This window comes from Thunnus maccoyii, chromosome 3 (genome assembly GCF_910596095.1).
Source record: "Thunnus maccoyii chromosome 3, fThuMac1.1, whole genome shotgun sequence".
Taxonomy (NCBI): Eukaryota; Metazoa; Chordata; class Actinopteri; order Scombriformes; family Scombridae; genus Thunnus; species Thunnus maccoyii.
In genome coordinates, this window is record NC_056535.1 from 6,174,305 (window position 1) to 6,202,119 (window position 27,815).

At 38.0% G+C, this 27,815-nt stretch overlaps 1 protein-coding gene across 5 annotated transcripts in view; it reads right to left on the reverse strand.

Moving 5' to 3' along the window:
• cntn4 (contactin 4) overlaps positions 1-24,944 on the reverse strand; it is a 204,705-nt gene extending 179,761 nt beyond the window's left edge. For 2 of the 5 annotated variants that reach the window (XM_042401273.1, XM_042401236.1), the window contains exons 1-2: positions 24,198-24,944; positions 15,525-15,635 (exon numbers count right to left, since the gene is read on the reverse strand). The gene's annotated coding sequence lies outside the window, so the exon portion shown is untranslated. Of the gene's footprint in view, positions 1-15,524; positions 15,636-17,678; positions 20,520-24,197 lie in introns of all 5 variants that reach the window. The other 3 variants (XM_042401257.1, XM_042401250.1, XM_042401241.1) reach the window with 3 other exon arrangements.
• Positions 24,945-27,815: the final 2,871 nt, after the last annotated feature.

The window sequence follows — 27,815 nt, forward strand, 5'->3', positions numbered from 1 at the left end:
AAACTGAATCATGCAAAGCTACTCTAGTGAATAAAGTATAGAGCTGGAAATGAGCATAATAGGTCCTCTTTAAGGTAAGTGATCATTGTGCAGTCATGTCGAGAATGAAGAATAGCAAAAAAATATATATGAACCACTCAACCTGGATGCATTCACTGGCCACCATGCATGTTACAGTATCATGAACACCACAGTGTTTTATCATCTCTTCAAAATGCTTACTCAGAGGAGACAAACTCTCTAGATCACTGGATCCCTATTTTAAACATATCACAAGTGTCTCCTGAGGATGATAAGTGACTATCATCATGGTCCATTAAGCACATGCTCGTAGATGTTCTGTGGAGACAATTTAGAGTACAAATCGTCCATACACCAAGACTCAATGTCTACCATGGTCTATTGTAGGCATTACTGTTGTAGTAGAGCAAATGGAATTGACTTGTGCCCTTGCCATATTCTAATCAATCTTTTTCCTGTTGAAGTGCATAATGTGGAAATGCATGCACAGGAAGAGAAAAGGGGAAGAGAAGACAATATAACAGACACGTCAATGCCTGGATTGGCAAGGCCAGACAAACAGTGCTGCCTCATTAGGCATTGTTTGCACAGGTCTTTGTTTACTAAACCAATATGAAGCTACCCTATTTAAAAGGTGTACTACTAGCTACAACATTTGCATATCACAAGTGTTTTCCTGTACTGTAAAGCTGTATTAACTGCAGGGACAAAGAGGCCCAGAAAAGTAGTCACTTTTGATGTACTGGAGAATGTCTACCACTTTAACATGGACGATGAGCAGCAAAACAGCACAGCTCTGTTATGTTTTCTTTATAGAAAAGAATGTTATGTTAAAATCTAGCACAGACTGAAACTTGTATTTTGTATGATTTTGCAGGTATGCACTTCTGCCCTTTTTGTTCTAGTTAACCTTTAAATGAATCAAACTGTGGGTTTTAATGCCAACAGTGATGATCGTAGAAGCCATGAGAGGTTTATAAACAGTCCTACAGGCATTTATAGCTCACTATTTCCTTTATATATACGCTCTTAAATCCCGGCAGAGATCTTTGCTTTCACTGGTCAGCTGTAAGGCTTTATGACCACATATATTGGCAATATTTTAAGAGATGCAAAGAAACCATTTTGCCTGGCTGGGAAAAACAATTGTGTATGGTTAGTTGTGGTCTTAACATTGAAAATAGCATGCCAACTATACATAAAAAGCTAAGTTTGTCTGATACACATCCATGCTCCCATTTGTATTTTCTCCACTTCTGAGGTTTCACATGCATCTGACATGGCAATCACATAATCACAAACAAATATAGCCTCCATGTGTCTCTCACTATGCTAATTAGCTGATTAATGAGACACAATAGTTTAGTTTCAGGCAAACATGCAAAGCAACCATAACTGCAGTTCACAATGCATTTATCATGCACAAAGACAATGTTCATTCTCAACTAAGTCAATGAAAGAAACGAATGGCAATGATGATTATGTAATTTCTTACTGAACAATACCTGCAATGTTATTATAATTTGGGTGGTGAAAAAAGAACAAGGACTTTCTGAGCAAAGAGGGCAAAAAGACAGTGGCTCGACAATGGGAAATGTACATTTAGCTTTTGAACAAAGTCAATGCTGTAATTTTTCTGATGAGGGCAGTTTTGAAAGCGACAGCAGCTGGGATTCACAATTGGCCTTTTGGCTCTAAATTGTCAAACAACCTGCGAAGACAATTTATTACAGACTTTCCACAAATTGTAATCTAAATAAATAGCATTATACAAAAGACAAGCTCCAGGTAACACCAAGCTACTTAAAAATCAAAACCAAATCCAAATGTGAAAATGTACCAGCCGTCAGCCCTCTGTCACTGTACTCTGCACATACTCATTTCATGTCAGGGCAAGAGTACTATGAATATTAAGTGCAATTTCAATTACTATACACCAATGCTTCTGTATAAGCAGTCAATCATCTTGCCAAACTGAACAATTATCTTACATTTTATCGGTGTGTTCTATTTTTATTGTTGGTTTTAAAAAAAAGTATTTATTTTCATCTTCACTGTTCAAAACACACATGAAAAGCAAAACAGATTTTCAAAAATGTCTTCCCAGGGGAGCTCCATGCCCCAGGATCGCCCCTAGCATTCTGGGAAACGTGCCTTTGAAAAGGTTATTTTTTGTTGAGATTCTGCTCTATTACACAATTCATAGTGAAAAGTGACAATACAGTGTAGAGAGGGGAGGTGACAAGACACAAAGGTTGAAGACCAGATTTAGACATTGCAGTTAGAAAATATCTGCAGTGGCACTATGGATTTCTACATGGTGTTTTTCAAAAGAATGGTGCAAAAGAGCGGGACACAATCAGTGACAAAAACAGATAAAAATGAACATTGTACTCCTTTTCACTAAATTGTGCAATAAAAGCCACATAATAGATAAATCAGGTGTTGAACAATAATCATGTGCCAACAAAAACAATTAACACAGAATCCCTCATGGGAGTTTGTGTGCAATAAAACCATTCACCACAAATGAAAGAGCAATAATTTACGTGGAATTTATTCAAGAAGAAGCCATCAACAAGTTCGGAAAAGAAAATTAAGATTTAAGTACTAAGATAGAATTAAATAATAATAAATAATGTGAAACATACAGGCTGTAATTCAGAGTTTATTACAGAAAGAGCAACTCCAAACAAATGCAGTATTACAGAAACAGACAATAGAAATGTGATGAAAAAAAAGATGGTGTGGGTTCTTCACATTTGCACAAAACACAAGTAGAAAAGCAACAACATGTTCAAGTGCCAAGAAAGTACTGATGATGCATCAACCTATTTGATGTCTAAAAACAGGCAACACCAGTCGCTGGCTTTTAATAGACACAAGTGCTCACTGTAGTCTGACAAATGAACAAGCAGTGGACATAAAACAACTGGTAAAAACAATGAATATGCTGTCAGTGTTATTTAAGGTATAAACCTCTTTCACACAATGGAATCTGTAACTCTTAAAGCTTTTGGGCTTTCAAACACAGGTCTCCATTATGTAAATGTTCTATAACAGCTCTGTTCAAGACCCTTACATAAAAGCAAAAATCTTGCAAGCACTGCAGCTTTATCTAGTCACCAACATTAAAGGAAGTTGAAGTTGTCGAAGGATTTACCAAAAAAAAAACAAAAAAAAAACCTATGTATGGGAAATTCTTAATTTTAAAAATCTGCATGATGTACCAGCACCATGCTCCAATCACATCCATATTGGACAACTCTGCACCATGCAATAGGTGCAACTTTCAGTGTCAATGGAGTATGTACAGTATGTAGTGCATCGCCTCTTGTCACAGACCTGCAATAAAAATTCATTTTATTAACCATAACTAATCATCCCGTAACCTCACAGCATTTTAGCTGCTTAACTATCATATTTTGACATCACTGATCTTCCCCTAACCTAGCCTTAATGTAGTTATGCACAAAAAACAAGAATTTTAAAGATGTTGGCATTGAACATAAGTCAGGGTTTTGCTAATTTGTCCGATACTAACGTTTTTCTCTGTCGACAGTTGAATGTACTGTACTCTCTCAAATAAGGAAATCTCCACAACTTATAGCAGTTTTTAAGAAAGTTCTTTTAATGATTTTACAGAATGGAAAGACATACAATAGATAGAGACAGTGTACACAGAAGCAGCAGTACACTTACAATACACAGACAAAACAGCATAAAGTAAATAAATTGGGTAATGACCCATTGTTGCACTGAGAAATTAATCTTGGTAATCAAAATGACAACCTCTTTTCTAATGAATGGCAGACCATTCATTAAATGCTCATGGAAATTCTCACACGCAAATATTCAAGCCATCAATCACTTAAATCATTTATTAACATGTTCCCCCACATTTTAGTTCAACTTATCACACCATCAAAGTTAGCTTACAAGGGCGAACACTATATATACACACAATAATAGGGGAAGCTGAGTTAATTAACCACAAATTCACAGAAATCCCACCAAATCCAGCCTAAAAAACTTCAGAAGTGAAGGTGTCTGAATGAGAATTTACCAAATCTGTACTTTTGAGACAGGCATATTAGTTTTCTGAGTAAAATATGCTGCACGATGGAATGCACAGTCTGTCAGACCTCCATCAGTAAATTAACATGCTTATGTTAATAGGAATTGCTTCCCCACCATTACTGTGCAGGTAAACTAAAGCACACTATTGTCCTTCAAAAATATTCATAAAAGCTAATGTTCTGCAGCTAATTATCATCTTCTCTTCTCTGCACTGCAAAGATCAGCCCAAATCATTTATATTGAAGCAAACGGACAGGCTCTGTCCATAAAGCTTGAATTTATTGTGAGTATAGTGTACAACAGATTTCCACATTGTGAAGTTATGGCATAAACATTGTATAATTCTGAAACAAAATTAGCATAACCCCATGTGAATACAAGTTTGATGGTGTCAAACCTTCTGATGTCCTGGAGACAGCAGCGTTAAAATGTACAGAGCCAACACTGGCCTGGTTCTGAGTTTACATAGACTCAGGGTCACCCCCAGAAAGTCATATGTGACATCATGGCACCCTTCATATATTGCTATAATAATTGAAGTTCTGACACCCTGTCAAACACATGTACATCCCTGAGAATGACCTACCGTGCCACCCTGCTGATCTCCAAGATGGAAGAGCAGCCTGAAACCCATTTCCCTCGGTAAAAACACCATCTCCCAGGAGTTAGCAAATAAAGACTACATCCATTTCCTTATTGATGTGTTCTTTATTTCCTGCAAATGAAAATGCGCTAAATATTTTAATATCTTCAAACGATCATCTTCCACCTCTGGATACCCTTTAACTTGTGTTGCAGTAGTTGTATTTTTAGTTCGGTCATTGTCATTTGCAGCCTGATGTGGTCCATTTGTAGATCCCTTTTCTCAATTTCTTTTAGTAAGTGATCCTTATAAAAATTCTCTACAGGCAGCTATAGGAACAGATAAGAGTGACACTCAGTACAACTACTAACAGTATTCATTCAAAGCTCGACAGCTTACAATTAGAAGCCTCTTACATTGTTCAGATGGGCTGTGAAGGTGGAGGGACCCTCCTCCTTGTGCTAATTGTCAGTCATGCGGTTAGAGGACAAGGACAGGCAAGTTTTAATGTGGGACAAATACACGCTAACCACTGTAGGTCCTACTGTTCTATGTTAATTTTCATTTAGTGTTATTTAAATATTTATTATTAGAAAAATATACACACACACACGTTCCAGTGTATTAGGTACACCTAGATAAAACTGATGGAGTATAATACAACAACCTTGCAAAAAATCTACCATCCATGGAGGTTATAATATTCAGTTTTTATTAATCATGTTTTTAGAGATGTTTATTTTATAGCCATTTTAGTAGCTGTAGTTTGTAGTGCTGTTGTATTGGTAACACTTCAACTGACAGTAAATTGAGCAAAGGCATTTTATTGCTCATTAATTCATCCTCTCATATGCAAGAGGAAGAATGTGTCATTTATTCTTCGAAAAGTTATAGTCTTGCTTTAAAATGCTCAGCCAGAGTGGCACCACTGTTACACAGCCAGTTTGTCGGTAGGGTTAGTCATATACCTTTTTAGCTTAGTGTGAATTATAGCCACTCAGGGCCTAAAGATTTAAAAAGGTTCTGCAAGGCCAACTGGGGAATTGTGCCCATGGAAATAAAGTTAATAACTGACACCAGGAGCTCTTTGTTAAAATTTCAAATATGAAAACGGTTAAGGACACAAAAGAAAAGAACAAGTAGCATACCTTACAGTGTTATGGAGAAAAATTCATACCCCACATGAATCAAGCAGCATTAAGTCCAACAGCTGCACACCACTGCCTAATTATACACCTTTGCAGCTGCACAGGTGCAAGTAATTTAGCGGTGGCTGATTGTCTGAGGAGAGGAGTGTCTTAAAGCTACAGCTGACCACTATATTTTGAATGTCTGATTTCAGATCAGATGTTCAAAAACATTTCTACAGTGCAAAAAAGAAAAAGAAAAAAAGAAGCATGGCTACAAGGGAAAGATAGCGCTTCTACTTCTTGTTTACAGCAGGATCAGGCTTTATGACAGTATCTTGACCTCAAAACATAAAATACTCTACACTATGCCATATTTGTAGGACCATATTAACTATATACGTGTGGTGACATCACTAAAACCATTACATCACTGCAGAAACATTAGTGCAAACAGTAAATTTACAACCCAAACTGTCCGTTGTATACATTCATTTTACAGACCACCTTACTGGCACATAGTGTGTAGTGTGTTTAGTGTGTTTTTTTTTGTGCAATGAGGGAATATTGCCAAAATTTTGGTTGCGCTCACTTTTTATTTTACCTTGGAAGAAAGTGGTGAAGATAATTGGGCTAAACTGTCGGTGTGTGTCGCCTGACTTTTTGTATATTTTTCTACAGCAATGTGGCTGTATTTGAAGATCCCAGAATTACTTTGTTTAGTACAATATCATCATAACAGGAAATAATGGCCAAAACTTTACGATTAAGATAATAAATCACCATTTTCTGTGAACGAGCCAAAAACAAGCGTACTGAACATAATGTGTTCATATTTGATTTTTTACCAAAGTCTAATTCATTACAGCTGTTCTCTACCTTGATGTTTTTATGTTGCAGGGTTTTTTTTGTCTTTTTGTCAATGCCAAACACAGAAAATCAAAGGTAAAAGCTAAAAAGCAACAATAATGTGGCTAATGAGTTCATACCTTTGCACCAACACAAGGCTGCAGCACATTGTGTGTATAAAATGCAGAATAAAAAGCTTAGTCTGTGTAACCAAAGAAGGTAATGTTGGTGGGAAACAGAGAGACACTGAATGGGTCTGATTGAACCCTGCATGTTATTTCTGGCTTCATCATTTGCATTACTCTCACAGTATTATAATGCTCCAAGCGGTGAGTCAGTGCTGAGTGAATGCAGATCTTAAGGTCTTGCTGGGTCTATGCTGCATAAGTCCTGATAATGGATGCTTTGAATGTAAAACTCTGTTGAGATATTTTAAGACATGTACAATATGTCCACATTCAAAACCAGCAACACTAGAAAAACAGAATACCAAATCTACATTTTCCCACCTCAATAATCCAGTGGACAAGAAATCTCTTTTATTTCCTTCCTTGTCGGTTAAATTACCTGTGTATCTGCTGTGCGGAGATAGGCTCTTATCTTATGTTGAATATGTTGACAGGAAGCAGCATGGTCTGTGAGGTGGATCCGATAGGTAGGCATATCTTGAAGGCAGTGACTCTCTGCATCATTGACAATTCCACATGCAGTATTTGCTTTAGTAGCTCCAGTTAAACTTGTGTTTATTACTTGTTTTACTATGTAAGCAGCATTGTCTCCCTCACTGCTGAACATCAGTTATGGTTTTGTTTCTGTTCATGCTGAACATGGAAGTGGCTTCAATGTAGAAATAAAAAACATGTCAGTGCTAAATTTTAACCATAATATTTGACAATTTGGCAGTGATATAGATTTAAAAGAAGCAGTAATCAGATATCTTTAATATTAACAGTGAATCAAATTACTATGTGTGATGCGAAAGGTATCGCTGGTAATGATAAACCACAGCTCTCCTTATGTTTTCACATCTCTCTGCTCATTGGGGGATATTGATGAGGCCTGCCACAAATTCCTGTCAGGGGTGCAAAATTTTGCGTCAACATAATTGTTAAGTTTAGCAGGGTATTTACTAAGACTAAAGATGTAAATGAGCCCAGCTGTAGTTCATCTGATTTGCATAAAGTAGCACTAAGTAAGAGATGATGCTGGGCCGTTCTGACAGGTGTTGCACCTGGCTGTAAAGCAGTGGAGCACAAAAGTGTTTTGAAACTGTTACTGAACTCTGAATATTGGTTGAAGGAAGAGAAAACATTTCTGGAACTATAAGAATGTATTTGTCCCATAAGAGAAAGGCTATATGTGAGGTTAGTTAAATAGCCTCATATTGTCAGCTCAACAAAAAGGTCAGAGAACAAATAAGTTATGAAAATGTAATGCTAGAGATTTCTGGTGAAGCTTTTAAACGTCTTTGACAAGATTATTGCTGTAAATTGATTTAAAACAATATAACAGGCCAATTGAAGTCATAGTCTGCTTCAACCATGGCACAGGATTGGACCTGCAATGAGCTATTAAAAGACAGTCAGGAGAAACAGGAAGATAAAATTGTGAGAAAAAAATTGTGACAGACTGTCATATTGCTGCTCATTAGTCATCATTAGTGTTGCAGTGCTGAATAGAGAGCAACCATAAGATAACTTTATAATGCATATTTTAATTGCTGCAATGTTCGCTTTGCTGCTGTTACTATAATGTTTCTATTGTCTGAACTATTACAGACGTCTGTATTGGAATGTCTTAAAATTCATGCTGTATTACAATACATTTTACAAAATATGAACTGCAGTTTGACAATTTAGTGGGAAGGAAGAGCTGGAAATCATCCGTTTAACACCCATTGTTTTAGTTGTATTTTCCATCCTGCAAAACCTGTCTCATCAACCACGTTTCCATCTGGAGAAGGCCGCTTGTGGGGAAACCTGGCCTGAGTGTAGAAGAATGTGGAAGGAGGCAGGGTTATTTATTTATACCGTTCAAACCAAAAGAACACATGCAACTCCATAAAATGAAAGACAGAACAACTTAATCAATCAAACTTGGCTTTAGTGGGAAAAACTCAACTTATCAAACTTATGGCACACTCACATGCACAGCTGCACGGACATCCTTCCCTCTGGACTAATAAACAACTCCCTTAAGTATACTCTCCAATGTACCGCACCATCAACTTGACAAAACCATATTTTATTCAGGGGTGTCCCTCTGACACCTAAAACAGGTAATGACAAAAAATGACTTGTATCAGTCAACATTATCCATACAAAACTAAGTACAAATCAAGCAAATACCATACTAACAAAGCAAAAAAAACAACATACAACCTAAAACAAACCCCTCATGCTAGCTTTAACCCATTACATCATTGATAATGTAAGCAAGAGCATAGAAGTAAAAGTAAAAAGGAAGTGTTTGGTTGCCACCCTGTTTAACTCCTGGGAAAGCATAGCAAGTGAACAACATTTAAGAGCAACATTTAACTGAAGATTAAACAATAGCTAAACATACACAGTACTTGTTTATGTTGATTAAACCAGAAAATGTTGATTTAACTATAACAAAACATAATGCTAAACACAAAGAAACCCGGGATAGTATGCTGCAGCAATGCTACACATAAAAGATGTTATACCGGCTAAACACAAAATCAGCTACTAGCTGGTGGAGACCAAAACTGAGCTAAAAGGAGACTACATATTGGGCTTTTATTCATCAAATGGCCAGAATAATGATCCCAAATGAATGCTAATTGTGTGCTATACAGAGTAGTGATGCAGCATGTGGGAATCTGAAGTGGCGAAAAAACCAATTACTGCAGCTTTGTAAAAAAGTTTACATTGCAAATATTCTTTCCACTTTTGCTTGAGTTTCTCAAAATGGAAAACTGAGAGCATTCTTTTTGTGATGTCAATCAATTTGAAGGAAAACTCATTCTTGATGTTAAATAGGGAGAAATATTACATGAAACCAATTAGCAAAATGATGATGATAAAACAGCTTGTCTAGTAGACTACTTTGTAAGTTGTAAACAGTTTTCTGCATTTCTTGTCAATAAACAGAGATTTGATAAGAACACTATGTGCTATAACACTATTTACATTCTTGTAGATCATGTACTTGCATAGCATTGTAGAGTATATACTATGCAATTAAGGGAAGTGTCTTACAGTCTCTATTAAAATGTAATATTTGAAAAAAGCTGCAGAGACATTTTTTTAAATTACCTTGAGGTTTTTTTTTTTCCTTTTGCATTCTACTTACTTTAATTGCACCGGGCATTAAGTCTTCTAGACAGACAGAGCCATTACATACATTTTAATGTTTGATTCTAACACTTACTTGGTAATTTGTAAGTGTGCAGCCAGCTTGTTGGTTAGGGATGCTCTTGACACACATCTCTAAGGAAGTGTATTTTCACAGTTGGCAGTTTCATATACTGCATGTGTGAAAGTTCCAAAGTGAAAGATAGAAGCACCACAGAGCTTGCTAATGGGCACATCTGAAAATTCAATGTGTAAATTTACAATTTTGTTCTGGGTGAAATAGATAGCCAAGAATCTCAATGTTACATCAATTAAAATGAAACTCTGGATAGCATGAAAATATTGTATTTTAAGGAAGTGAAACATTATGATTGTATGAAGCATACAAAGTACAATTTTAAATACAATTTGTTTTCAGACTAACTGGAGTTTCAGTTGAACTGATTTAACACTGAGAAGTTTCACTGTCATGTTAACGGTTTATTGTTCAGGTATGTTGACAGGAATACTGTCTCTGCTTTAAAGGGTCAGTTCATCCAATTCATGAAAGCACCTATTTCCTCATTTACCTCTACTGGTATCGAGACTTGCAGACAGTTTGGATCCTATATCTTACCTGAGATTTCTGCCACTATAGGTCCAATTGGTAGTTATTTTGTTGTTGCAACCATATTTTACCAATTTTTCATTGAATTTTCCTAAATGATTGAAACAGCATCCCTCTGTTAAGTGTCAGTCAGTGTGCACATGAACACAATATTGCAACCTTACTGACGTCCACTAGAGGGAAGAAAGGTGAAGTTAGCATCCTTTGATTATGAAATAGTTTGGAATCAAATGTCAATTGCAGTCATTGTAATATCACTGCAACTGTGAATGGACAAATGGCTGGAAAAGAAACGTGAAAGTGAGTTGTGAAGCCAGTCATACTCTGGCCTCACCACAAAAAGTTTGCATTTAGATGAAACAACTTGGGAGAGTTGACTTGTTTTCCAGCATTGCTCTGGTGATTTTTTTGTTAGCTTGTTAGCTAGAAACGATGGAGTTCTGTCAGCAAAATAAATGACCATCATCATAATACATGCAGTGGGACATAATGACATGGATACTTCATCTCCATGAAAGAAAGGAGAATGGACTTCATTGTCAAATAATGTGAGTCAAAGTTCAATACTTTTCAAAGTTCAATTGCTGGTTTTCTTTTGGGATCATTAAATATGTCCTGGTGGCTGTCTGTGTGTATTTAACTCCTTAGCAAGAATGCAGAAGGTCATATTATGCAACCCGCTGTAGATTGTTTGTCTACCTGGTGTGTAATAGCATGCTGTCTACACAGACTGTTGCAGGGACAGAGCCTGCAGGGCTTTGATTTGGAATTTCTCCAGTTTATCATTTATTGGTGGTTCAGTCACCTGCTGACTATGTGTGATTTGAGAATGAGCCTGTGTTGTGCACATGCATTGATACTTTTTGATTTGAACATAAACTTTTGGATCTGTGAATGGTTTTACTCAATTTCCATTCTGGTCTGTATCTGTTTCAGAGTGTACCTGTATCAGAGTATAAACTTTGTTGTACTATATACTATATTTTTGTATGCAACAGTCAATTTTGGATTCTTTTAACCATGACCGCCATCATTCCGCCACTTAAGCCTGCAATGACATATTTTTATGGCCACTTGGGGGCAGTGGAACCAAATTGTGAACACAACACTGACATGTTATGATATAGCAAATGTGTTAGCGAACGGTTTCTTATTCACACATCCAGCAAGTAGTAATAAACATTAGCATTAATTTGTTGAGTTGTATTTCTGGCCACCAGGTAACTGTAGATCCAATATTCACTTTTTTTTTTTAATCTGTGCTTTTGTTCTCCAACTACAGAGAAAATTATCTTTCTCCTTAGCCGCTAAATACTACATTTAGCAACTAGTTGCTAACTTTGTCTTTCTACTGTTTGCTGCTGGGATGATAGTGTACAGAGGGATTTTAGAACTTTTTCATGTGTAATTTTGGCTCATATGTGTAATTTGGACAGTGATGACTAATTATGTCTTATGTCATTTAGTTTCAAGGATCTGTTGACACAATTCCCCTCTCTTCCATTGTACTGGGATGGCAGCAGACATCTCAGAGCCGGATATATCAAAACATGGAAAAAATAAAAGCACCTAACTATCTGTGTGATCTCATCTTAATGGAGGCTAGTGAGACAATATGCTAAGTGAGAAAATGTTTGAGTGAACAGAAGATTGTCTTTTAAAGTGCATTTATTTATTTATTTATTATTATTAGTTAATTCAGTTGAACTATCTGCTTATTGATAATACTGTAACCCTGATAGAACATGCAGTACATGCAGAGGGAAGCTGGGAAATTCTCAATAAGATGAAATCAAGCTTAAGATTTCTGCCTTATTTTTTTTTGATCATTTGGCAGCATTTAAGTAGCAGATTTATACACCTTGATCAAATGATCCATTTAACAGTCACCACTGACAAATACCAGTTACATATGATTCATTATTCACACCAAATAAAATATATTTTTTCACTTCTCTCTCGTATCTCTCAGGATGCTTGTGCAATAACACTCTTGTGGTCTTAGTCGGGCTTTCCTTGAGACAGCAAGGCTATAGATCATGCTGCCCCGACCTGCCATCCAGCATGGGCGAGAAATGTGCAGTAAAGAGACTCAGGCAGTCACATGCTGGACTTTTTTTAGCTTGTGAAAAAAAGATGAAATAACTTCATCCACGTACAGCTTCATCCATATCACACCCCAAGTCCACTTTCAGCCATGCTCTAGTGCATTTAATACATTTATTCCGCAATAATATGTCCTTACAACTAGGTTTATTTTTAAACTCAATGTAATCCTTAGGCTCAGAATCAGGAAGACACCACATATAATTGTGTTATTGCACCCGCATGGAAAAAAAAAGTTGGTGGCCATCAAGTTGTCATATTGTTAACGGGCCTTCCCACATTCTGTATATGAGTAGAAAAGTCATTAACAGGTCAATGCGGCAGCATGACATGGTCTAAAATGTCGACTGGCTGGGAGATTGGCCTTAGGTGACAGGGCCAGATTCTTCCCAGCGGCAGGGGGCTGAAATCTATAATGGAGGACTTGTCAGGGCTCAAAGGAAGATTCGTAATGATATCTTTGACAATAGACTGCCTGACTGCCAATGAGCCCCTACCTGTCAGTGGAGCAGAGCCAAATAAGATGCCATGGAGGTGCACAAACTGCCTTCTTCCAGGAAAATAACATAAATCTGAGGTTTTAAGGATTCTAAAATCAGGCTCCATAGACCTATATAAAGCTCTACCAGACAAAAGTTGAAGAAAAAGATTTGACAATTCCCTGAAATTATAGCATTTGACATGACTTTCTTGACAGTAAAAAAAAGTCTTTAGTCTTCTCACTCATTTATTTTTTTGCCCTTGAGATGTATAATAATCCTGTGCTGCCTTCCTTGTGATAACACACCCCAAGTTCATGGCTCTTCCCTGACATTATTATTACACAGTGCCAAATTGGAAGTGTCTCAAGAGGTAGAGATGACATTCAAATATCTCATCCAGTTCTATTCATTATGGTCAGTGTAAATGTTCCCTCAACTGGGAATAAGGTGAGCAACTCTTCTCTAAACTCTTACCTAATCAGCTCCCGCAAGAGATCATGTTTCTGTGTAGAGGATGCTGTTGTATGGATGACATTAAGATTTGTTATTTTTAGTCAATAAAAGGTAAAATCCGCTAAACCAAAGTTATTCAGCAAAGTTCTATGCGAACAACAGCCAACCCTTTCCCTGCACCCCCAACCCCCCCCATTATATTTTCAACAGAAATAGGAGCTAGTGACAGCTATTCAATAAATATCCACTTATGTGTTTTTTCAGGTGGTGTGATATTACCCTAAGGTGCCATAGCAGTTGTGCAAGTTATTGACTCTGTTTAACAGAAGTGCTTTTTTCCGCCGCTTATGTCCCCTAAAACTATTCTCTCAAACTTGCAAACATGGATGAAATTTCATTTTTGTTGAAAGAGTATACTTTGTATGTCACTGTATTGTGTCAATCAAATAAATGACCTAAGGTTGTGGATCCATTTTTAGGCTTTCAATTGCCTTGAAGAAAAATCCCAAAGTGGATGCGCTCAGCTCATATTTCCAAATTAGCATGTCCTTTTTTTAACACAGAAAGGCACATGAAGAAGAAAAGCAGAGGTGGTTAGAATGCAGAAGATTCACCCATTTCCTACTGAGAAATTATTGGAGCGTATCCCTCTGGCCGGCAGTGTAATAAGTGGGCTGAAACACTATGTACTAATCATTTGACAGTAACAAAGGCAAAAAAAAAAAAAAAAAAAGACAGAAAATTTTAAAAAGGAGGACTGCTTTGACCTCTGGTGTCCTAGGAGAAGAGGCAGCATGTAGGTCTCTTTATGAGTAATACTGTCTTTAGCAGACAGGGAATTGGCAGTACTATTATCTCCCGGGGGTTCACTTAAATGTTAACATCTCCGTACTGACCGGATTTCTAAACCTCATTCCTGCTCCGCATGCTGGAACAAAGAAATTAAGGAACTGAGGTCAAACGCTTTTTTTTAAAGAAGCAAAGTAAACAGGAGAATGTGAATATCTGTGCTGCACATGCACGGCACATCTTATAAAGCATGTTTTTACATTTCTCCGGGCCAATTCATAATTCTTAAAAAATGTCACAACAGAGATTCACACCTAGAAAAACATGGTTTTGCTGGCATTGTGTGTGTGTTGATGCACTAAAAAATATATATATATATATATATATATTTTGATATATTGATGTGGTTATATATTGGTGATGAAGTATAACTACATATTTTTGCATGTTCGTCTTTATTATTATCATTATTATTATTATATTGGTCTTAGTTATATTTTGCTTGGATGTACTTTAATGAGTGTTTGTAATTACTGCGGCTGTGTAAAAGGTTATTTATGATCATTTGTTTTAGTGTGGGCCTTGGTTTGGAAAAATAGAAAAGATTATTGAAACAAACGTCAAACTTTTGATTCAGATAATTAGCCTATGTATTGCATGTTTGGTGTCTTGTGCTATAGCATATCATTTAAGTACTGGTATATACTGTACATCATAGTTAATGAAAATGTATCACTGACACTGTTTTTTTTTAATTACTCCAGCCATCATCTCTTGCCTTTTAAGATATTTGTTGTGAAAAATAATCACACTTCAAAATATTAAATACTGATAAAAACTGTGCTGTGATTGTAATTTATAAGACAAACATGTCCAATAATTGGATCCATTATTTTATAAACCTATGTTGTCATTTGCAATATTGCAAAAGCATTTTACAGTCTAATTCTAAGCTGAGGTACATCCCTGAGGAAGGGGAATTCATTGCTTTGCAAGTGTCACAGTGAGTCAGGAAAACAAATGTTCAAATTAAAAATACAGTTTAAATTCTCACTGTAGTGTTAAAAACCTGCAGCTGTATTTCCTCCTAACATGGTCCCGACTTACACTATTGTGGTGACCGCAGGCGTTGTTGTTGTTGGTGGTGAAAAGAAGCAGCCCGGTCTGTCTTCTAAATGCAATTCTTGTGTTGAAATGTGCCCCAGCAGCAGATTCACTCTGCATTTAATGAAACACACACAAACATTTCGTACAGGGTCTCAAGGTGATAACAGGATTTGATGAGTATTGATTTACGCAAGTAATTTGAAACCCTACTACATACTGTACATCAAAAGTCTTTGACATCACTGTGATTTGTTTGAGATGAGGCTATCCATCATGACACACTCAACAATGAAAGCTGAAAAGAGTTGAGAAACACCATGTGTATCTCTGGAGCTGAGGATTCATTACGCTTTGATTCCTATGCAATTTCCTCTTCTTTTCAGTCTCAGCACTCAAGTAAGTTTCCTTCTTGTCACTATCCTCTGGAGAGAATTTCTGCTGAAGACGAATTCTGGTTTCAGCTAACGAAATTGATCCCGAATATCAGAATATCCTCAACAATTGTGCCTGCAAATACACACACGCCCCTTCCCCTTCAAAATCCACCACACCTTTGACACATACAACAACATCACGTAATTCCACCGAGTGCCCCTCCAACGGGACCGACCTATTTCATATTTATACCTAGTGAGGAGATGGTGTACTTCGCTGCGCTTTTGAGCGAGAGATTTCCCTAGCCTCTCACAAAAACGCTGCCACCCTTTAAACATTCAAGTCATGGTTCAGTAAGGTGCCTGCTGTCAATTTTATTTATAAACCTCCCTGGCCTGTTCTTTCATTCAGACAGGCGCTCTACTACCCCTCCATCCACCTCACGTATATTGCCATGAGAGATGCAGACACCACCTACGAGGCATCCTCAAAGGCAAAGGGTAAACATGGCTCACAACAGCACTTAATGCAATCACTGTGCAAAGAAACACATGCCTCAGCAACATCGAGCTACAACACTCTTTGAGGTGTTAAGGTGAATAAAAATGCCTCGCTACATCCCGTGGCTTTAGAAGTGTATATTCCTTCTGAGAGCCACATAGCAGAAATTACCCCCCACTTCCTCTGCCCAGTATTCGCCTCTCGTGCAGCAAGCAGCAAGCAGCGAGGCTGTGAGGGCGTGATGACTCCCCTGGTTGTAAGTCTGACATGATACTCTCACAAACCAAAGTGATGGTTCCCTGTGTGTGAATGCAAAAGGAGAAGCCCCAGTAAAACAGATAGGTGCCCTGGAGAATGCCAGAGGAACACTCAAACTGTGGTATTTTAATGACATAATGAGGGCAGTTGCATGCATTTCCTTTCCTTTTTAATTTGCAGTTTCATTTTATGCGAGAAGTAACTACACTGTGTGAGACTGAGGTAAAGACATGCTGCACAGAGGTGGCCATCACAGAGGATCTTGTTAGGCTAATTTGCATTGTATTTTTTTTTTTCAACTCCGCTATTCCCAGTTGCATCTTGTTTTTACCTATGAAACTAGTGTTGTTTTGCTCTCTTTCCTTCTGTGTTAAAAGTCTCATCTCTGCAGAATGATATAGCATACCATGCCCTGAATGAATACTGACTGGGTGGAGGATCTTTTTTTTTTGTATACCCTTTTAAGATTCAAGCTCCTGCACAGATTTTGATGAATCGGTGTGCAGTAACAAGATGACATTTGTTGAAGACAGTTTTCTTTATATTTAGGTACAAAATTAGTGTGGCCAGCTTTTGTGATGTACATTACATAATATATATGGTAGTGATGGATAGATAAATAGATGGGATAAGGTTATACCTATAGCAACATTTTATGAATTGGATTTTTATGGGTAAAGGCGTGGACATTGTTGAGCATGATTTTGTACAAATGCATGTATATGGGATGCCATATAGTCCATTCCTGTGTCCCAATTAGGGCAGAATACCTCAATTCTGTGTTTCTAAACAAAGAGTGTCATGACAAGTTGACACTTCCTGTCCCACTTCAAACGCCCCTCCTGATGCTGCCAACAAATGCTGCCCTCTTTGCCTGAACTTGAAGGATCCGACCAGTGTATTCTGTGCAGCTGGCAGTATGCATGCCAGTAATTTATTTAGTGGAGAATTCAGGTGAATCTCATGAAATTGGTAAGTAATATAAGAAGTGATATCTCTGGAGTGCACCAGGAATCTCACCTGAAAGAGGGAGACAGGGGCACCCTTTTGAAGCCAGGCCTGGGAGGGGAGTTTGCCTGACATGTTGAAAGCTCTATTGTTGGGCTGTCTTGGCTGACACGGCTCTTCAGTGTTGTAATGAGGTCGGGGGGCAATGCCTGTGGACTAACAGACAGGGGGATGTTCCCATTTTTAAAAAGGGGGACCGGAGGATGTGCCCCAATTATCGGGGATCACACTGCTCAGCCTCCCAGGGCAAGCTTATGCCAGAGTGCCAGGAAGGAAGCTTGGCTCTTTATCCTTGCAGCGATACTGGAGGGGTCATGGGAGTTTGCATACAATCTACATGTCCTTTGTGGACTTAGAGAATGCTTATGACCATGTCCTTTGGGGTACCTTGTGGGTGGTGTTGGAGGAGCATGGGTCACCAAGTTTCTATAAGTCATTTGGTCCTGGTATAACTGGAGTGAGAGTTGTGTCTGCATTCTTAGCAGGAAGTCAAACATGTTCTAAGTGGCTGTTGGGCTCCTCCAGGGTTGTCCCTTGTCACTGATTCTGTTTGTGATTTTCATGGAAAGAATATCAATGCTCATCCAGGGGGAGACTTTGACCTCCAGCACGTGCTGAGTGTGAAGTGAAGTGATCAGGATGATCATCAGCATCTCCAAGTCTGAGGCCATGGCTCTCTGCTGGGAAATGGTAGACTGCTCCCTTTGGGTTGGGAATGAGTTGCCGACCCAAGTGATAGAGTTCAACTATCTCTGGGCCTTGTTCACTTGTGAGGATATGATGGATACGAGTGGCCAAAACGATTCTCCTTTTTAGGGTGTCTGGGCTCAGTCTTAGAAGAGATGTAGGACGTTGCTGGGGAGGGGGATGTCTGGGTCATCTCACACAGTCTGCTGCCATCATGACCCTGTGATTCATTTATTCATTCATTCATGGATTATAATGTGACCATGACACTTACATCTGCCAAGTGGTTCAGGTAGTCATCTTTCACTGGCAAATATATATCATTGATTCTAAATCAATTTAAATCTCTGACTTTTGATGAAGAACACCTGAATGTACCATTATTTGGGGTCTCACTAAAGCTTCTAGGAGATGCCTTCTTTGGAGAGGAGATTCATTCAGGAGATTTAGAGGAGATCTTGATGTTCTTAGCTCAACAAAAAGATCAATGATCATCAAGTTATGGAAAGAGTGCGTGGTTGATTTATGGCAAAACTTTTTAACTCCTTTGACTGATTATTGCTGCAAATATATTAAAATTACATAGCAGCCTGCTTTATTGGCTAATTGCTAAACAAATTTGTGCAAGATATAGCTAACAGGTTGTTGCACTGCTGCTCTTTTATCTCATGTTGCTGTGCTGAGAGCTGTGGTAAACACAACAGTGCTGCAGATTTTACCCCTGCTTTTCCAAGACATTTTATTTGAGACACAATTTCTCTGCCACAGTGGTCAGTCGGTGGTCATAAATCAGATGTGTAAATTTCCCTTCTCTCCTTCCATATGTTGCATCTCTGAACAGGAATGCCTTAAAATACCCCCAAACCCCCCTACCAAGCGTGTAGAACATACAGTGGTACATACAGGATCTGCTCCCTAGGTAGATATAAAGGGTTCATTCTGAGGTAATGAATACGCAATGATTCTTAGTTTCAGGTGATTATACACTACTTAAAACATACTTTTGAATACTATATTCCATTTCTGCCAAGTCTGTTCTGCGAAATGCCACTAAATTCTACACACTGCACCTTTAAATACCACCTTTTCAAAACCTCTGTGTGGTCCTTCAGTAAATAATAACAAATGCAACTTCACTGTTTTACATAAAATGGGCCATAAATCCTTGGAAAATATCCCCCTAAGGTACGGTACGATATTTACAGTGATATTTAAGAAGAGTAGGCCATTTTCAAGCTAACACCTAACAATTGCCTGTATGCTGCAAACAAATAGAACATGCTAGAGAAAACATTTTTAGACTAGTTTCAACATGGATGGACATCTTCTGTCTTCTGACCGGAGTCCTGCACAGGTCTACTTTGTGCCATAACCACAAAGCTCAGCAACCAGAACCAACCCATTACCTGCAATTATCTCTGAATCAAATCCTTCCCTGACTCACTTAATACAAGACCTGACCCAGCTCTAACCGGCTGCTGGGTGAACAAGGGGGAAAAATCATCATAAAAATGAATAAAAAACAGCGATATGTGCGGTAGCACAAGCACGCTACATGTTTTCAGTAAAATATGTGTGGATACTCAACTTAAATCTAAAAGACACCAGGATTTAACAGTTACTGACATTGTATGCTTCTCCAAATGTCATTTTGTATTTGTTTGTTTTATGGTGAAAGGACTGTTGAAGGCATTTTCAATTTTTTTGAAAAAAAAAAAAAAAAAAAGCAGATCATTGGGTGGACAGGATCCAATGAAGCCACACCGTTGGATTGGGTGACATATTCCTTCTGTGTGAGTCAACCTAGCAAGGCCATCTTACCAGGCTACTTTTTCCAATCCTATCATCATCAAAGTTTGTTTTTTCCCCTCTTCTCTGCATCATATGTTTGCACAACATTTCTACCACTAAAAGCAAACTGAAACCTGTGGTGGAAATCTGAGAATAAAAAGCTGACAAAGACCTCGTTGTCTTTTTGTCCTTTAATGAAAAACCTTGCAAGGGATCATCATACAGCCACAACAGAGTGTAATTGCAGTCTGATGGCAGTTACAAAGTGTACACACTTTTTATAGACAAGGAGAATGGGAAACAGTATCAGGATGTGTGTGGGGTCCAGTGCCGGATCTCATCAAAGCTGTAGCATGTATGAGATGAAGCTACTCCCTATTTGGATCCAGACAGTGAACAAAACCAATCATGAGCATAGACCAAATGGTTACATGTTTGAAGTTATACAATATGAGTTTTTCCAAAGTGCAAAGTCTAAAATGGTGTAGAGAATACGAAATGTGTTGTGTGTTTTTCCATTAAACCTCTGGATTCTCACATGTACATCCCCTTCAGTTGGTCTGTAGAGCTGCCAGTCTGCTGTCAATAAAGCTGTTTTCATCCCTACCTTTGCTAGCCAGTCACATATTGACATACTAGCCCTCACTGAAACCTGGATACATCCAGAAAACACTGCTACTCCAGCTGCGCTCTGAACCTTTCCTGCTTTTTGCACTTGTGTCAGGTGGAACTGAGCGTTGAGGCACTTATTCTCAAAGGCTTCTCCTTGATCTACTGTAGCTTGGATTGCACATAGCTTTGGACAAAAGTGTCTGCCAAATGAATAAATGCAATAGCTTGAAAACTGGAAGAACAAGGGTGTGAGTTCAGATCACCCAGGCTGAAGAAAACGTGTGTGCATTAATTAACTGATTATATTAACGTTAAAACTGGACAAGACCAAAGTATTGGACAAATTAAAATTTTGACCTGGTGGCACTACATGAAAATTTAAGAGATCACCATTACAATTCATATTAAGGGAGAAATGTTTGCACCAAATGTCGTAGCTGTCCAGTAGCTGTTGAGATATTTAACTCAAAGCCATAAACGTAAACCTCATGGTGGCTATAGAGAAAAAGTAAAGGATCACCAAAGTCATTGGGATTCTTCATCTGGGAACCATGAATGTCTGTACAAAATGTGCCAATCTATCAAGTAGATGTTGAGGTGTTTCACTCTGTAAGAAAACTCTGACCTGCTGATGGCGCCAGAGAGTATTGGGGACTGCCAAAGTCAGTAGACTTAATCCTCTGAGCACCATGAATATCTGTACCAAATTTCATGGTCATCCATCCCATACTTGTGGAGACATTTCACCAAAAATGTCAGCTTTATGGTGGTGCTAGAAAAATCATCCATCTTAAAGTTGTTCATACAGTATATTTTAGTCAATGTGGTGGACTGGCCAGCTATAATACATCTATAAGGAGTTAAAGGTTACAAAATGTTTTACATTTTCTTTCTCCATTCTAAGTACTTATTACATTGGACAAGGTTTCAGATATTTCAGTTACCCACCATATATTGTTCCCTTGTCATATCACTGTTGTTGTCATGTTACTTTTTGTCAGTGCTTTCCAGCCTCTGTTTTTGATTACCTGGACCTGTACCATATCTGCACCTGCTTGCCTGCCTGTCTGGACTTTTCAGTATCTCATCCCTGCAACTCTGTGGATTTAATACTATTGCTTTTTGGACTTAGCACCCATGCCTGTGAGCTTTTCTATCTTCACTTTTGACAATAAACTCACTGAACTATACCTGCCTGCCTCTATAGTCTGCATTTGGGTCCTTCCCCTTGTTGTCTAATGCACACCACCTGTGACATTACCAATGATTCCTTCACAGTGTTGTTAGATTTGCTAGATTAGCCGTCACATTTGGCACTATAGTTGGCATCACACCCCTGATTTCTGGTACCTTGAGGTAATGCTCTTGAAAAGAAAACCCTTATTGCATTATCTGGACTATATGAGTGTACCTTAAGAGTTTGTTGTAGATAAACATCCCCCTGTGTACTCTTCATTCACATAAAACTGTATATTACATGAATGCAGCTTTAGAGCACTTCAGAGGTCTAGCCTGTTAAAATAACACTGTGTATGTAATACTGCTATATAAGCAAGTTTGAGAAGATGGACAATCAGGATGTAATGTAGCCAGATCCCATCGCACCTTGAGTGTTGTTGTACTGAAGGGCCACGTATTAATCCCTTTTGGGCTCAAGGACCTGTCTTTAGCCTTTGAGTGTGTGTGCATAAATATAAGTACAACAGTACTACCAGCAAATTAGATAACATAAAAATCTACAGTTAAGTGGCTCCACTTTGAGCACAATTAACAATCACGAGTGCAAAAAATAGGAAAATATGCCTCTGAATATACAGAATCTTCTTTTACATGCCTATTAATGTAGGCTGTAAGGACATTAAATTGAGGTGGGAATCCCAACTGGCAACAGGACAGACCCAATTAATTTTTTTGGATGTTCCAAATTGTGATAATCCTGTATTGACATGATATTAACCATGATATTTAAAAAATGAAATATTGTTATCATATTAACAATACAAATACAATATTGTGTAAATAGTCCAGCACCTCTTAAATCATTTCCATTTTTTTCCCCCATTCTCACTTCCCACTTCAGTCCTCTTGTGTTGCCAGCCGTGCCCTGAGCTACGCATCCAGAACTTTCTGCTTTATCTGTATCTCCTCTTTCCTTTTACTTTTTTTTCTCTGCTCTTTGCTTGTCTTTCACTTGCTGTTGGTTTCTCTCTTTTTACCACTGTGACCAAATAGTTTTCTTCCAAGTGAACTTCCTCTTGCTCCACAATCATGATTAACTCACTTTCCAACATGGATTCTTACGAATCAGTGACCATATTGACAATTTTACACTTGCTGTTACACAAACACAGAAACAGCCATGCATTTAAGTGCTATGCCGAAATCACAATAAAAATTGAGCCGCAACCACCAATTACACACTGCACAAACCAGCCAATAACTGCGGGTCTGAGTGTTACACTTGCTGATATACAAACACTGAAACAGCAATGAGTTTACGTTTATGTGGACTTCCAAAGTTGAACTGCTACCTCCAAACACACACACACTCTAAAAAGCCACAAACAACGCACAAAACATACTTACAGTCCCCCTAATTGTCAACTCACAAGAAATAAAGAGGATGATCACTGACTCTCTCGAACTACACTCAAAACACCATATCCTTTCTGACTGCTTACTAGCATTCTGCAGCGATTGCTAAAGCTAACTCTACTGGTACTCTATATGCTCAAAAGGCTCTCAGTCCCCTATGTAATCCGGAAGTGGGCCCTTTTCAATGAGCCAAATAGGACTTGAGTGCCTTTCCCTGTCCCACTCAGAGATGTTTATATTCATATTTAAGCCCTTTTGAATCTGGAGCCCCGCCCCTATAGGTAGGGATGATCCTCCACTATTATGGTTGTGATATTCTATAATTTTTTTATTGTTAATGTAACCACTGCTTGCTATGAATTGGGCTAAGTGTCAAATAAATAGCTACACCAATATCTTACATATATTTAAGGAGGGTGATAAGTAAAACACAAGTTCAACTTAATGAAAATAGAGAGAATGAGTTTATTCCACACATGGAAAAAAATTTAAACCAAGATTTACCCTTTCACATATTTCTTAGATTTGGCCAATAATAAAATTAAAAAAATTAAAAAAAAAAATATACCCCTTTAAAATAAAACAATAGACCAAATTAAATGTATTCCTTTTTTCCAGAGCTCTTCAAATATTAAACCAAAAAAATAAATAAATCAATAAATAAATTAAATGAAATTGTCCACCCTTCGATCCTTTTGTTAATACCCGGGTAGTATCACTTTCAGTTCAATACAATTTTATAGTCCTTCTTTATGTCCTCCTCAGATGCGAATAGTTTAGTTTCCTTGATAGTTTTGTTCAGTTCAGTTAAATTATATGCCAGTTCTGTATTTAGCTTAAGCTTACCTGTAATTCAGATGGAGATCTGGATCGTCCAAGTCCAACTGCCTCTTGGCCCTGACACTCCCACACGCGACAGCCGTGGTCGTTGATACACCTCCCGCTCGCTGGAGCCCTCTCTCAGAGAATCGATCATCAAAAAAAACAACCGGCATACCGTACAAGTTAACTTCAGTTAATGTCAAATTCTCTTTTTAATATGCACATTAATATCAAGATCTTACGGTCATTTTCTAACCTTTTATCAGCTTATTGCTAGCTTAAATGTTCACAAAATGAACATAAAAAAACATGCCCATAGACGGAAAATAAAATTCACAAGACAATAATTTCTGCCAGCAATTATATCTCAAATCTCATATTACTCAGAAAATGCACACATCACAATATTGTACAGTGCTTCTGTTTAAGTTACAAACAACACATTTCTCTGTTTTTTTGTTTTTGTTTTTTTTATCCACCGTCATAAAGTGAGCATAAGCTAACATCGATTTTTAAGCTAGCACTAAAAGGTAGACACTCACCAGAGAATTGTCATCAAAAACACATCTAATAGCGATCCTCTTTCATCCTCTGGTAATCAGTAATATCCCGGAACAAGATAAGTCTCTTCTGGACAACTTTAACACTGATTTCAACAAATATAACAACTTTTCCTCTCTTTCCCTCGCTCGCGTGCACACCATGGGCCCATTCAGTCCTTTAGGAATTGCTCGCCTGGCGCATACGCCAAAAAAGTTTCTAGCTTCCGGGTTTGCTTCCGCGTTGTGCGGCCCACTGAATGTGCGCAGTAGTGTTTCCCCCGCTGGCCCTGCCCGCGAGCTCCCGCTCGGCCCATAGACTTTACATTGTGATGACGTCATGGATTTTAAAATCGCTTTTCTCGGCTCAAGGAAAGTTTTACAAACATAAAACCTCCATGGATCAAATGTTCATAATAGAAAGAGTCATAATTGACGTTGTTTGCAGTTCGAGGTGTCCAGTCAACGGTTTTACAGGCGTCTCTTTTATAATGGTGGTCTATGGGGAAAATCCTCTTTGTGCCCCAGGGGGATTTTTCGCTGCAATACCGCGAGTGGCCACTGGGAAAATTGGCTGCAAGGCAGAGCGGTGGCGCCCTATCCAGCTCTTATTATACATCCATGTGCTGAACTCCGTTCAATTTGTTTTCCTGCCTCTCTCACTCCCCCCATGGATGTATAATAAGAGCTCTTATAATACATCCATGACTCCCCCTCCCCCCTCTTTCTCTTGCGCATCGCTAATAACAACAGCTCGTGCTGCAGGCGCTTACCGCCACCCTTTGGACTGTTAATCAAACTACAACAACAACTCTAGCATTGAATTTGACTGAATATCTGTTAAATGTAAATAAATGAGGGTTACGTATGAATCAGTGTGTATACAAAAAATCAATGAAGGTTTAACTAACTTTCTTATGCCACTATAAAACTATAAACAAGTGGAATTAAACAGTAGAGTTTAGAGTCTGTTAAATTTATGTTGGTTACATTAACAAATCCCATATACCAAAAACAACTATACATTAGTTTATTTCTCAATAATCTCTGATTTTCTCACTCTGTCTTTGACAATTAGTCTTTTTCAGGATAGGTCATGGATACATATTTTTATTTTTTAAAAAAAGGTTTAAATAGTTTACTATGTCAACTGTCTACAGTAGTTTTAAGCAAATGTCACCCAAACAGTAAATAGTGTATTTGGTTGGGGCTGTTTTCAGCTGTATTTACAGCAGCAGGACGAATTAATCCAGGATTGATTCAAAATAAACTACAATGTTCATGGCTATGAAGGAACATGTCACCTGATGCAACGGTGTGACTCATTGATGTGTTTTTAATAGTTTTGGTACAAAAATGGAGCTGGCTTTGGATACACACACAATCCTTGTAGAGATTAGTTCACTGTTTTGGTCTTTTCATGGAATTTGTTAACAGCAAGAAAAATGTAAAATATTACCAGACTTATCCATTGAGGTTTAGGTTTAGGCACAAAAAACAGCCTGGTCAAAGTTAGGGAATTTGATCATGGTTTAAAGAAACCAGTATCGACAACCAGCAATCTCGCATGCCAAAGTCACACTGTTTGTCATACATCATTACTTGAATGGCCATCAGTCTGCCTTGTCAAGTAACTGTAAACAATGTTTTTTTATGCACAAACAACCAAAGGACAACCAGAGGACAGTCTGAAAATGGAAATGCTGCATAGATGCCAGAATGTTGAATCATTTAGCCTAACGGGGAAGATTTTGATTTGAGTATCACATTAACAAAAAGGTATCTGCTAATTCATGCCTTGCAATTTAAGCAACTGTGGAATTGTCAATATGTTATGCAAACTTTTGTCCATGTTTATCCTCTTTTATTTTTTATTACTTTCACTATTCTGCACATTGGGAGGCCAGCACAATAATTGTTCTCTTTTGGAAGGGTCCAAGAAGGATGCAACAGTTTTCAGACTGGGCCCATTTAATTAATGATTCACAACTTACACATTAGAAAAATTGTTTTGACTTGAATGTGTTTTGTACTCGGACGAGTTCACAGTGTGACCAGAACAGCATGGACAGAGCAGACTTCATTGTAATGTTTTCAGGCTTCTCACAGATCCAACATGTTTATTGTTGGATTGTCGGTGAAGCATGGACTGCATTTTCCTTGAATAAAATAGCCCTGAATTGGATGTATTTGCTCAGTGATGCCTCAATAGCATTTACTAACCTCACAGATGGCTGCTCTCCTTTAGCCTGGAGGAACATAGTCTGAGCTACTTTTAACTGTAACCCAGAAAGTTGGCTTCAGTTGTGTTAGTATTACAATTATCTCAGGGAGGGGAGTATATTTATTTTACGAACCCTTGCAAATATGAACAAGAGAAGACTCTAAACACAAAATTAGGCGAAAAAGTAAATGCATGTAAGTTTTTATATAACAGCCTGTGGATGCTTCCCTCAGGTTAATAAGACATGAAGTTCTTTTCTGCATTTTGCATCCCAGATCTCAGCTTTGCTATTTCTAGTGAAGTCAGGAAGCTCAGTCATGTAGTAACTCTCGTGCTTTTCCCCATGAGAGAGATGATGAGACTAATCCAGGACCATTCGATCAAATGAAACTTTTCAGTCTAGCAATTTTTCAATGTCACATTTCTTTATGTTTGATCCATGAGGTAGGCTTGTCCCATTGGCATCATCTATCATCATCAAGTCAAGCTACTGGGCTCTCCTGACCACTGAGCAGTCGCTCTCTTGAGACGGATGCCTCTGAGGAACATCTGTCAATCAAAGACTCTTGGAGGCTTTGCTGCATTTCCATCTTCAATCAACCACAAAGAAACTCATGAATCTTATATGCTGGAATCTAGTCCTGATGCTTGTATAGGCAGGCATGCAAATGTACTGGTATTAAGGTGCATACATGCAAGGAAAACTGAGCACACTCTCATGCACAAAAATTCTGCACTTATATACAGTATGTAGGATACATGTACTTAGCCAAGTCTCTCTTTGACATTTCAGCTATCCATATAAAATATTTCACATGCCAGTCACAGATGTGCCAGCTTTGTTAAAGTACAGCTCCAAGTCAAGATTGGGAAATGAGA